Raw genomic sequence first — 11,355 nt, forward strand, 5'->3', positions numbered from 1 at the left:
AAGGGTCAGTTTTCCCAGGAAAAAAAAATGACTGAAATACTCAATTATACTTTGCATGAGTATGTGTATGTGTACTTGGTATACTCATGATTAATGTACTCAAAGTTTTTAAAATGTTTTGTCTTTTATGACGCTTTGAGCAGCACGAGCTCAGAAGACGGGCATCTCTACGAAAAATGTGTTTTTTAAATTTGGGGTGTGAACTGTCCCTTTAAGAAACAATTGCATGGAATTATTGTATGCTGAAAAATATATTTACATTCACCTGTTTCCAAAGTTACAGCTCCGTCTCTTGACCCATTGAAGGATAGCAGCTGGAATGTCTTGGCTTGATTTATACGAGACAAGAAAAGTACAAACATGTTATTGCAAATTAAAACCTTAAATAATGGAAAGTAACATTTAATAGATCCAATAACAAAACTTTATGATTAACAAAAAGAAAAAACAAACAACTATAGCAGCTATAATTTATTTATTTTCAAGCAGATGTAGTGTTTGAATCTGGAGATACTGTCAAAACAGCCCTACAGGTGAGAGGAAAAATAATATTAATAAAATAATAATAATAATTATATATATATATATATATATATATATATATATATATATATATATATATATATATATATATATATATATTCGTTATTTTGGTACGAACTGTCCCTTAAGTGAAACAGATAAAATCAGAAGTCGCCTTCAGCTTTACCAGATGCAACATTAAAGTGATATGTACATTGATAAATTGATGATTTTAATCCAAAAATACAACATAATGGTACTTAAAGTTAAGATCAAATAAATATTAAATTTAAAAAAAATAGAAATTCAGGTTCACGCTACAGAGTAAAACAGACAATACAAATAATACAAGATAATACAAATAAAATACAATAATAAAATAACTAATATTTTTTTTAAACTATAAAACATAAACAAACAAAAAAGACACAACTTTAACTAGTGCCATCCCAATTCATGTAATAATATTAATATATATTAAGTATATTTTGTGGCAAGTAAAACTTGAGCATTCAAAAGTACTGGCAACAGAGTATTTGTACACTGTGTATAAATTAAGTAAAAGCTCTTCATGCACCACTGCAGGAGGGTTCTGGGTGTGACAGTCGAGAGTGTGTTGTTGTCCACAGGGGGGCAGTGTTTGTCAAGGACGCTGGGTGGACGAGGCGTTGGAGGGCCAGCAGCAGATTGTGACCCACCTGCTGTGGAGGCCTCCACTAAACGACATTAACCTCTGGCGGTCAGCGTGATGGATGACGGCCAGAGACACATTTTTCACAATATCTCACTCATGGCACCGAACTGTAGTCTATGTGGAGCCCTCACTGCTTCACCTTTTCTCCCTCATTTGCTTGATATGAAAATCCCCCTGAAAGTAGCAGCAGCTGTTAATTGATCGCAGATGATCTTTCCTTACATTGGCTCGAATCAGCGGCCGAGCTGAGCCAATCGGCAGCTGACGTTCCCCCACTAATGAGCAGCTACTCTTTCCTGCGGTTTTCTGCTCTGCTGTGATTAGGAGCAAAAATATATCAGTTGATAAAGTGCTTCATTGCTAACATACAGTATATCTGTGTGTGTGTGTGTGTGTGTGTGTGTGTGTGTGTGTGTGTGTGTGTGTGTGTGTGTGTGTGTGTAGATGGCTGTTGTTTTTCCCATCTGCTGAGCCGGAGTGCGAGTCATTTATCTCAGTTATCCAGACAGTGTCAGAGCTCCATCTGTGAAAACAGTAAACACACTGACTCACACTCTCTAAGTGACTGCCATTGATACCAGACAAGAGCGCACGGCGGATACACACAAGGCTATAGTATGTCTGCACACACACACACGCTGGGCTACAGTTACTGTTTGTTTTCATCTCATTACAGTGACAGGAGCATGGCAACCCCCAAGAGAAGTTGGATAATAGTGGTGTTTTGTTTTTTCTTTTTTTCTCCCCCCCTCCACTAATGGCCCAGGTTGCCTCCTCTCCTTTAAATGATCCCTGGCTTGTCTGCATACAGTTACACTATCAGAGCCTTTGTTGTAAGATGATCCATTACAGTGAAATAATGCATCAATCATCTGACACTCACAGGGGGGGAAAAAAGCTGTATTCTGTAAACACTCTCTCTTGATGTTGCCTTACAGACGGAGCTCCTATTTAATGAATATTGATGAAAACAGTGGTTTATATCGACACCATAAACTATTCATAGGAAAAAGACTGGAGGAAAAAAACATCCACATACTGTGCTGAGAGCTCTCAATCATTATAAATCTCTAGAGTTGCTGTGATCAAATCACACGACTTCTTCATAACATGATGGCGTAAAAATGAAGCAGCGTCAAGCCCTGAAGTCAACGGCTTGAAACTCCATGCCAGTTTTTATTTGATGATGATCGGCCAAGTAAAAACAGAGATAGGGCAAGTTTTGGTATGTAGATGTTATTCTCATTTCATATCTTTTTATTTTATTTTTTTTGATATTTGTATTTTCCTTGAGTATTTCTATTTCCTTTAGCTTTATATTTCTACTTTCAGACATTGTACTTTTGTGTCACTTTAACAGCTGTTGTTACTCGTCACTTTTCAGTCTAGATTGGAAACACAATTATCAGATAAAATATGACTGTTACAGATTAAACCTTAAAAAATGTAAAGCTGTTAAAAATAGCTCCGTCTCAACCATCTAGAACATCACAACTACCTTAAAGTACTTCTTACATGTATGGTTATCTGCCACTTTATTAGGTACACCTGTTCAACTGCTCGTTAACGCAAATGTCTCATCAGCCAATCACATGGTAGCAACTCAACGCATTTAGGCATGTAGACATGGTGAAGACGAGCTGCTGAAGTTCAAACTGAGTATCAAAATGAGGAAGAAAGGTGATTTAAGTTTCATTTTCATTTATCCTTTATTTATTTCTCAAGGAATCATTGAGGGCAACCCCTCATTTACAATGATGTAGAGAGTACAGAGAAAACAGAGAAAACACAAAACAGCAAAAGGAAAAAATATTTTTTAAAAGTTGCAGTGAAAGGCAGAGTTTTTGGTTATCATAGTTTTAAATGCAGCAGATGCAGATGCAGCAGAAAAACTGAACGCAGTTTTTCCAAATTCAGTATTTGTCCGGGGAACACTGAGCATTAAGCAATCACTGGAGTGTGGGGGATAATTACTATGTGACCAGTTTAATAAAGTGCTGAGGTATGGTGGCATGTCGCCTGTCAAGACTTCATAAATGAAAAGGAACCAGTTCATGTCTCGTCTCATGGATAAAGGTGCCCATCCCACATTGTTGTATAGGATGCAATGATGGGTGGAGTAACTGTCACCAGTGATGAATCGGAGTGTAGAGTGATAAACAGAGTCCAGTGAGGTGAGAGTGGAGGCTGAAGCATGTCTATAGATAACATCAGCATAATCCAGAACTGATTAAAAAAAAAGACAGCCTGAATGATCCGTTTGCTACAGAACAGAGGGAAGTTTGTTTTGTTTCTGTATAAGTATCTGATTTTTTGTTTTAATTTACTTGTAAGTATGTCAATATGAAATTTGAATGTGAGTTTTTGATCTAACCAGACACCCAGATATTTGTAGCTATTTTGAATGTGGCATGGTTGTTGGTCTGAGTATTTCACAAACTGCTGATCTAATAACCATCTCTAGGGTTTACAGAGAATGGTCTGAAACAAAGGAAATAACCAGTAAGTGGCAGTTTTCTGGGAGAAAATGCCTTGTTGATGTCAGAGGTCAGAGGACAATGGCAACAGTAACTCAAATAACCACTTATCTCTGAACGTACAACATAACCAACTGGTTAACATGCATCAATCATTATGAACCAATAAAAAGAAAAGGAACACTTCTGTTCTTTTACTCATTTTGAATGCAGGACTTTTATAGTGTTCCATTTCTACTTTTACTTAAATAAATAATCTCACTATTTCTCTGACCTTTGAATGTGAAGAGGCCCCGTCTCTTTAATTCAACCCCTGCTGCTGTTACAACTCAGGTAAAAGATGCCACGCTGTCTGGAGAACTACGATTACATTTTTCATTCATTTTTAACTTTAACATCATCCGTTTTTTAAAGAGAATTCACTCCTTTTTTTCACTTCCTAACTTTCACTCTTAACTTCTCATCTTTGCTTCCTAATTGCCGTCTTCCTCCTCCTTCTCCTCTGTTTCTCTTTGCACACTTGCATATTCTGTTTGAAGGTAAGACTTACTCCAGGAGCTGGAAACTGACCCACATGTTCTCCATCATCGACTGACTTCAAACGCCGGGGAAGATCACTCGGCGACGTGTACGAACAATCCATTTGGTTTCCTCTGTGCTTGGGCTGCTCCTAATGACTCCCACAGACTCTGAGGGAAACACTGTGAACAGAAACAAGAGATTCTTTTTGATATCAGAGGATGAACAGGTGTGCAGACTCCCCTCAAACTTTAATCAGTCTTCCTTTGTTGTGAAGTGGCGTGCTGTGTTGACAGAGCTGTGTGGAGTCCAACCTGCATGACTGCTTTACAAGCTACCTGCCAAGTCACTGCGAGTTATGGAGCTCTTTGTGGCATAAAGTTGCACCCTGTAGCTATTACTGATATCAGTCACCCTGGCAGGAGAAATGACGCCTGCAGGCTCAGTTCTTACTTGTCAGCGAGTACTGCGTGGGACAGTTTTGATACGCATGAAAACATGTGTACACACCTTCAAGAGACTTGAAATTATGTCCCATAAAGCAAAATATTCCACTGTTTTGATGGTGGAACAAGCTGAGGATATAATCTGTTTTCAATGTGCATTCTAGGGACCCATTATGGAGTTATCTCACACCTTTTCATTGCCTTTCACTGGTTTGGTTTTAGTTGTTTGGGGTCCCAGATGATTAGAAAAAACTAATCCTTTTGTTACATAATTTGTTATTATGTGTTTGAAGCGTTGCCAGGCAAGTTAGTCTGCTTTTATTTCATGCTGTTCTTTGCACTTGCTTGCTTGCTTTGTTTTTCCGTATCATAGCAAACAGTAGATGGATTTATATACACACACTTCAATGAATAATACAATTAATGTGCATGATGCATCATCCCGTCAATACCCCCTCATTTCTGCTTTGTTGTTTTGTTTTTTGAGCGATGCTAGCAGTGCATCCTTTCATGGCAATGTTTGTCATGGTTGTTCCACCACTAGAAATATCTCAACAATATCTCAATTGTCATGAAATTTTCTGCACATAGTCATGGCAGCCAGAGAACGAATCTTAATGATTTTTCTGATGCCCTGACTTTTCATCTAGCGTCACAATGACAGTGACATTTGGTTTTGGTTTTTGTGAAATGTCTCAACAACTATTAGACGGATTGAGTGATTTGTCCCCCTCAGTAGGATTTCTACTAACTCTTGTAAACCTTTAACTTTTTCAAACATCAGCTCAAAATGTGGCTTTTTCAAATACTTTATGCTTTGTGACTTCAGCCTCTGCTAACCTGTCTGTTTATTGCTTATAGACACATGTTAGCATGCTAACAAAAGCTAATTTTCAATGTAAATTATTCTGCCATTTCCTCATCAACCATGGAAATAATGATGATGATATAATAATTTCTGCTTTTTACCACTTGTGGAAGTCCCAGATATGTTGGAAAACCAAACGCCGTTATGTAAAACAGCTCGGCCTTTTCCAGGAACGGCATCTAGGTGACAGTCGCTATGTCGCTTCTCCTGTGACATGTATCCAAAATAAACTGAATTTGCGCTGCTGTAATTGCAATAAAACTATGCCTGAAATAACTACATCAGGATCAGTGGTGGAAGAAGTATTCAGATCCCTTACTTTAGTAAAATACTAATACCAAACTGTGAATTAACTCCACTTGAGTTAAATTCCTGCATTCAAAACTTACTTCAGTAAAAGTACGAAAGTATCAGCATTAAAATGTACTAAAAGTATCAAAAGTAAAAGTACTCGTTATGCAGAATGGACCTACTCAAATTGATTTATATTCTAATATTATTGGATTACTATTATTGACACAGTTATGTAAGCAGCATTTTAATTTTCTCAGGGTTAGGGTTAGCTATATTAACTACTTAATAGACTGTTATGAGGTTAATTAAAAAATGTCTTATCACGTTAAATTTATCATGTTTTGTAATCATAAATCTCGACCTGAAGAGTAAGCTGTTAAATGTAGCTAAATGTGGTGGAGTAAAAAGTACAATATTTAAAAGTGTAAAGTACACAAGTACATTAAAATTATACTTAAGTGCAGTACTTGAGTAAATGTTTTTAGTTGCATTCCACCACTGATCATGATGCAAATTGATAAAAAAAAATTTAAAAAAAGGTGTCGGCTTTCGTGACACAACGTCAGAAATTTCTCACTGGAGTTTAAAATAAATATATATATATATATATATATATATATATATATATATATATATATACACACACACACACACACACACAAACAAACACAAACACAAACACAAACACACACACACACACAGTATATACATAATGTGCATGTTCAAATATGCAAGTGATGTGAACACACCACTAGACTATGTTCCAAATCGCATACTTAACTATATACTTTTCGTACAGCAGAAGTACGTATGCAAATGGAACATATTAATTTGTCTTAACAGTGAGCTTTAAACTTTGACCCTCTTGCTCATATAAACTGTGCAGAGGATTTTGGTTCAGAAAAGCATGCTGGCTTGCATACTGAAAAATGCATCCAGATGCAGTACGACATCCTGTTATGTTCTGGCACACTGCTTTTGACATACTTAATAGGACAAACCAAATCTTTTTCTGGCATGTTAAACAGTATGGTAGCGTGAGTATTGGAGCACACCTTTTCTTTTTGCCTTTCTCTCTCTGTCCACTCTTCCCCCTGCTCATAAATCTCCCTCTGTCAGCTCTCCTCCTCATGCTAACACTTTGTCACATTGCTCATCCCCTCTCTCACTCCTTTTTCCCCTCACTTATCATTGCACACACACTCTCCCTATACCTGTCTCTTCTATCTTTCTTTATCTTTCCCTCCCTCTCTATTCCTTCATTTTAACATCTTGCTGCTACATTCATGTTTCGGGCCTCCGCCGCCTCTTGCTCGCTCCCTCCACTGTTATCCATCATCCTCTATTGGTCCATTCATCACATAGCCAGGACCCTATTGGTTCATTCATCAACCGGCCAGCGGCCCCGCAGCTGCAGACAGCAACCAGCACACAGGCCCAGGAATGTATAGGCTCAGAGTTTGGTCCCTGATGTTGCACGGCACTTGAAACTGTGCAGTAAGTATCCGGGGGAAATTTTCCCAAAGGCAATACTCAAAAAGTACTCAATATTTAGAATTCTGATGAAGGAGACAACTGTGAACTCCAGAAGTTGTAATGCTGCAGAGCCTGTTTACATACGTGACACGTGGCTGATGAGTTTGTCAGACAGACAGAAACGTCCACACATTTCCCAGAAGCCAACATGACTGTGAGCGTAACACTGGGTGGTGTGAATTTATCTGTATTTATACCACAGTGGCCAAAAATACTTGTGATTTGCTGCCTGGCATCTGTTAGAATCATATCACAGAACACACACACACACACACACACACACACACACAGACACACAGACACACAGACACACACACAGAGACACACATACACACACACACACACACACACACACACACACACACAGATGTAGATGATGTTTGATCTCATGTCACTGGTTTCAACATTTTCTCGAACAAGTTTGCATGATTTCTTACAAAAACTTTCACAGAGGGATTTGTACGATCTCGTCTGATCTACGACCCAGGACGAAGGCTGTTTTTCAACATGTTGTAAACACCTCAGACCGTTTTTTTGAACATCACGAATGCTACATATTTGACCTATTTACCTCTGAAATGTAACTGCAAAAACAGACATTATCATCAAAATTTGAATGATAGAGGGTCCTTGAATGGATCGTAGCTTTGAAAAAGGTTTAAAATTAAGCTTGAAATTGTGATATTTCTGTCAAAATCCCTTTATTCTATGTCTCATTTAAAACGTCACCAGAAAAATAAAGGGTTTGGAATAACTAGATCCTGTTAAAAACACAATTCTGTTCTCCTCAGTCACACTGTGAAGCCATGATTGATTCTGCTGAGACGTGACAAATATTCACTGAAAATCAAACAGAACAGCAGGCTGTTTACACAGAGCAGAGAGGAGAGGACAGGAGAAGTTGCAAGTAGAGGTTTTAAAAATGCAAATAGTTTGGTATGTTTAGCATGTGGAGAACCAAGTCCGATTAGCAGCTTAAGATGGAAGATTAGAGTTAAGAGACAACGTCTACAACCAAATTGTTCACAAGTAGCTAGCTAAATAATAGTCAGTAAAGAGCCGATGATTGCATTTCGGCCAATGCATTCTGCCTCTTTAGCTCTCTCAAACGTGTTTGGTCAATCATACTCGGACTACAAACAGAAACCAGAATGCTTCAGATACCACAGTGTTGACAACAAATTCTGCAATTATATACAAATATCTTTCATAGAAATTACAGAGGACCTAATAGTGTATAATCACTTAAATAAACTCATATTGCCAGAGTTTTATAGAAGCTACTGGTACAGTTAAAAACCCATCCACACACACACACACACGAACACACACACACACACACACACACACACACACACACACACACACAAACACACACACACACAAACACACACACACACAAACACGAACACACACACACACAATGAGGCGCAGCTGCATTCCTCTGGTTACACATAAATGTTTGCACATGCTGAGACCAAACACAAAATCACACACACACTGGCACCGATACAGAGGTTCAGGGCCTTTTTGAGGGTACACACACACTTTTTCAAGCATGCACACACATTGCAACTTAAACCATTATAGGAGGTGTTCAGGGCTCCTAACAAGCTCCAATGTGACCCAGTTCCACATGCCACACACACACGAACAGAACGTAAACTATAGCCTAATATCTCCAGGTGATATTAATTAAAGCATGAACATTTTTATGCATCTATTAACACTGATGCTCTCAGAGGACACAGCTGTCTTCTCACCAGCTAAACCTTCTGCCCCCCTGAGAGCACAAGTGAAGGACAGACAGAGAAACATACACACATACGTCATTCTGGAAATTAGGTTTTTATATCATCACCACCAAGCTTCTAACCTCCACATGACCTCAGTTTGATGATTTTTATTATTTACCTAAAGTTAAAACTGGTCGTCCCTGAAGGTTGCTAAAATTCTTTAACTCCAGGGCTTATTAAATCTTTTCATAACCAATTACATTTTTTTTTATGTGTGGAACATAAACCAAACCTCTGCATACATTTCTGAGACATAGGTTGTTGTTTTTTACCCCCAAATGAGAAGTGATGTGTTTCTGTGATTACAAAACGGGGCCACAGCTGTCAGCTCCATGAATGAAATATTGATATTTATTTCAACTCTTGTTGAAATCCTTAAGCGTTTTCAGTCATGTCTAGTGTCATGTGTGGTGATTTGACAAAATTCTAAAGACTTTTCCATTATTTCTCAGCATTTTAAGGACATTTTGTTCATGTTGGCTTCAACCTGTTGGGTCATTCTGCAGAAGAAGGTTATGTGATATGATTGAAAGCCGCAGAAAAGCCACTAAATGGACCCTGTTCTGTCAACTTTTCAAGTCTAAGAGTGAAATTTCAGCCTCAGGTGTCAATTGTTTTCCCTGAAGTATTTTCTGTATACTAAATGCTTGGGAGAATTTTCATTTTTTCCTGGGCAAATCCCCTACCCTTCCAGTGTAAATAATCATGTTGTTAATGCAGCAAGACAAATACTTTTTCAAAAAGAATTGTGCCATGAATAACACATAATGTTTGTCGATATGAAATATACTTTTGCAAGAAAAGAAAGTTTGTGTGAGTCTGATATAATAAAATGCCTAAATGCTGCAATTGATTTAAAAATGATGGTTTAATGGGTTTAAATTGTGACATTTTTTGTATTTTGACTACACAGTTTATTATTAAACTTATTACAGGAACTGAGATTGTCCTTCTAAACTAAAAACAAAAACAAAAAACAACTCATACCCATGCCAATATTGATGCCATATGAATTAACACAACCAAAATAATAATATATTTTTTTTAAAAAGCTGAAAATGCCTCTTGTAATGGTTAATGGTAAAGGATTAGTCTTTGCAGTCACTTTGTTCAGTAACATAGTAAATGGTCATCAACATTCAACAAATAATAGCATTGAAAAGTTGAACAGCAATATCTCTCTCTCTCTTTAGAAACAATGACCCCATTATGTTGGAGGATCCCCAGACTTGGATGTGAACAGATTTTGTGCAGAAGAAACAGTCCCAATGAAAGTTGCTCACAGCAATAAAAACTTTAACGAGCAGCAACATCTCTGTGTCCCTTGTTACTTGAGATAATCCACGTTATGGGAGGAGGCAGAAAACTTCTATAGAAACATCTTAATCCTGGCAAACAAACACGTTGTCTTTAGATATTTATTAGATTAGATATTCTGAGTATGGTGACATATCGGGGTCAGTGCTTTTTTCTGACACTTGGACAGAGTACAGAGTTCGCCTGTTACTCTGCAGTGACTGAATGTGATGGCATGTCTGCTCCCATACAGCAGCCCATATATCAGCCCGTGACCACACAGCCTCCAGTGGTGCGACAGGGCACAGCTGAGAGTCTGGTGCCAACGATAACAAGGGCCTCCTTCAGTGCCATGCACTCTGCTGCAGCGCCGCACCTGTCGCCATGCGTGTGCACATGTGTGTGAGAGAGGCATGTAACTGAAAAGACATGTGGTGCTCATACACATTCCTTCCGCCCCGCTCATGAATCACTCTGCCCCCACCTCTGCAGCCACCGGCCCCGGGTCCTCGGAGAGAGATGAGGAGAGACGGGAGGGCGAATGAGGAGAAGTGTAGGAGGCTGAAGTATGTCCAGTGTAAATGCTTTATGTATGTACAGTATGTGTGCTATCTGCAGCCTCTCTCTGGGTGGAGGGTCACTGCTTTACACTGAATTGTACAGATTTTATTGGAGGAAAGGTTTATCTGTGAAGGATAAAGAAAGATCAATCTGATTAGGGGGGTGTAAAATAAAACCCACATACAGTATGTTCACAGCTATATTTAGAAACTTTACTAATAGTACTAATACAACACTATGCAAATACTCTGTAACAAGAAGTCCTAAAATGTTGCTGAAATAAAAGTATGTAGGTGCAATCAGAAAGCAGGGGTGCCAAACATACGGCCGGGGGGCCCACCGGCCC

The sequence above is a fragment of the Centropristis striata genome, chromosome 3 (assembly GCF_030273125.1).
Source record: "Centropristis striata isolate RG_2023a ecotype Rhode Island chromosome 3, C.striata_1.0, whole genome shotgun sequence".
Classification (NCBI taxonomy): domain Eukaryota; kingdom Metazoa; phylum Chordata; class Actinopteri; order Perciformes; family Serranidae; genus Centropristis; species Centropristis striata.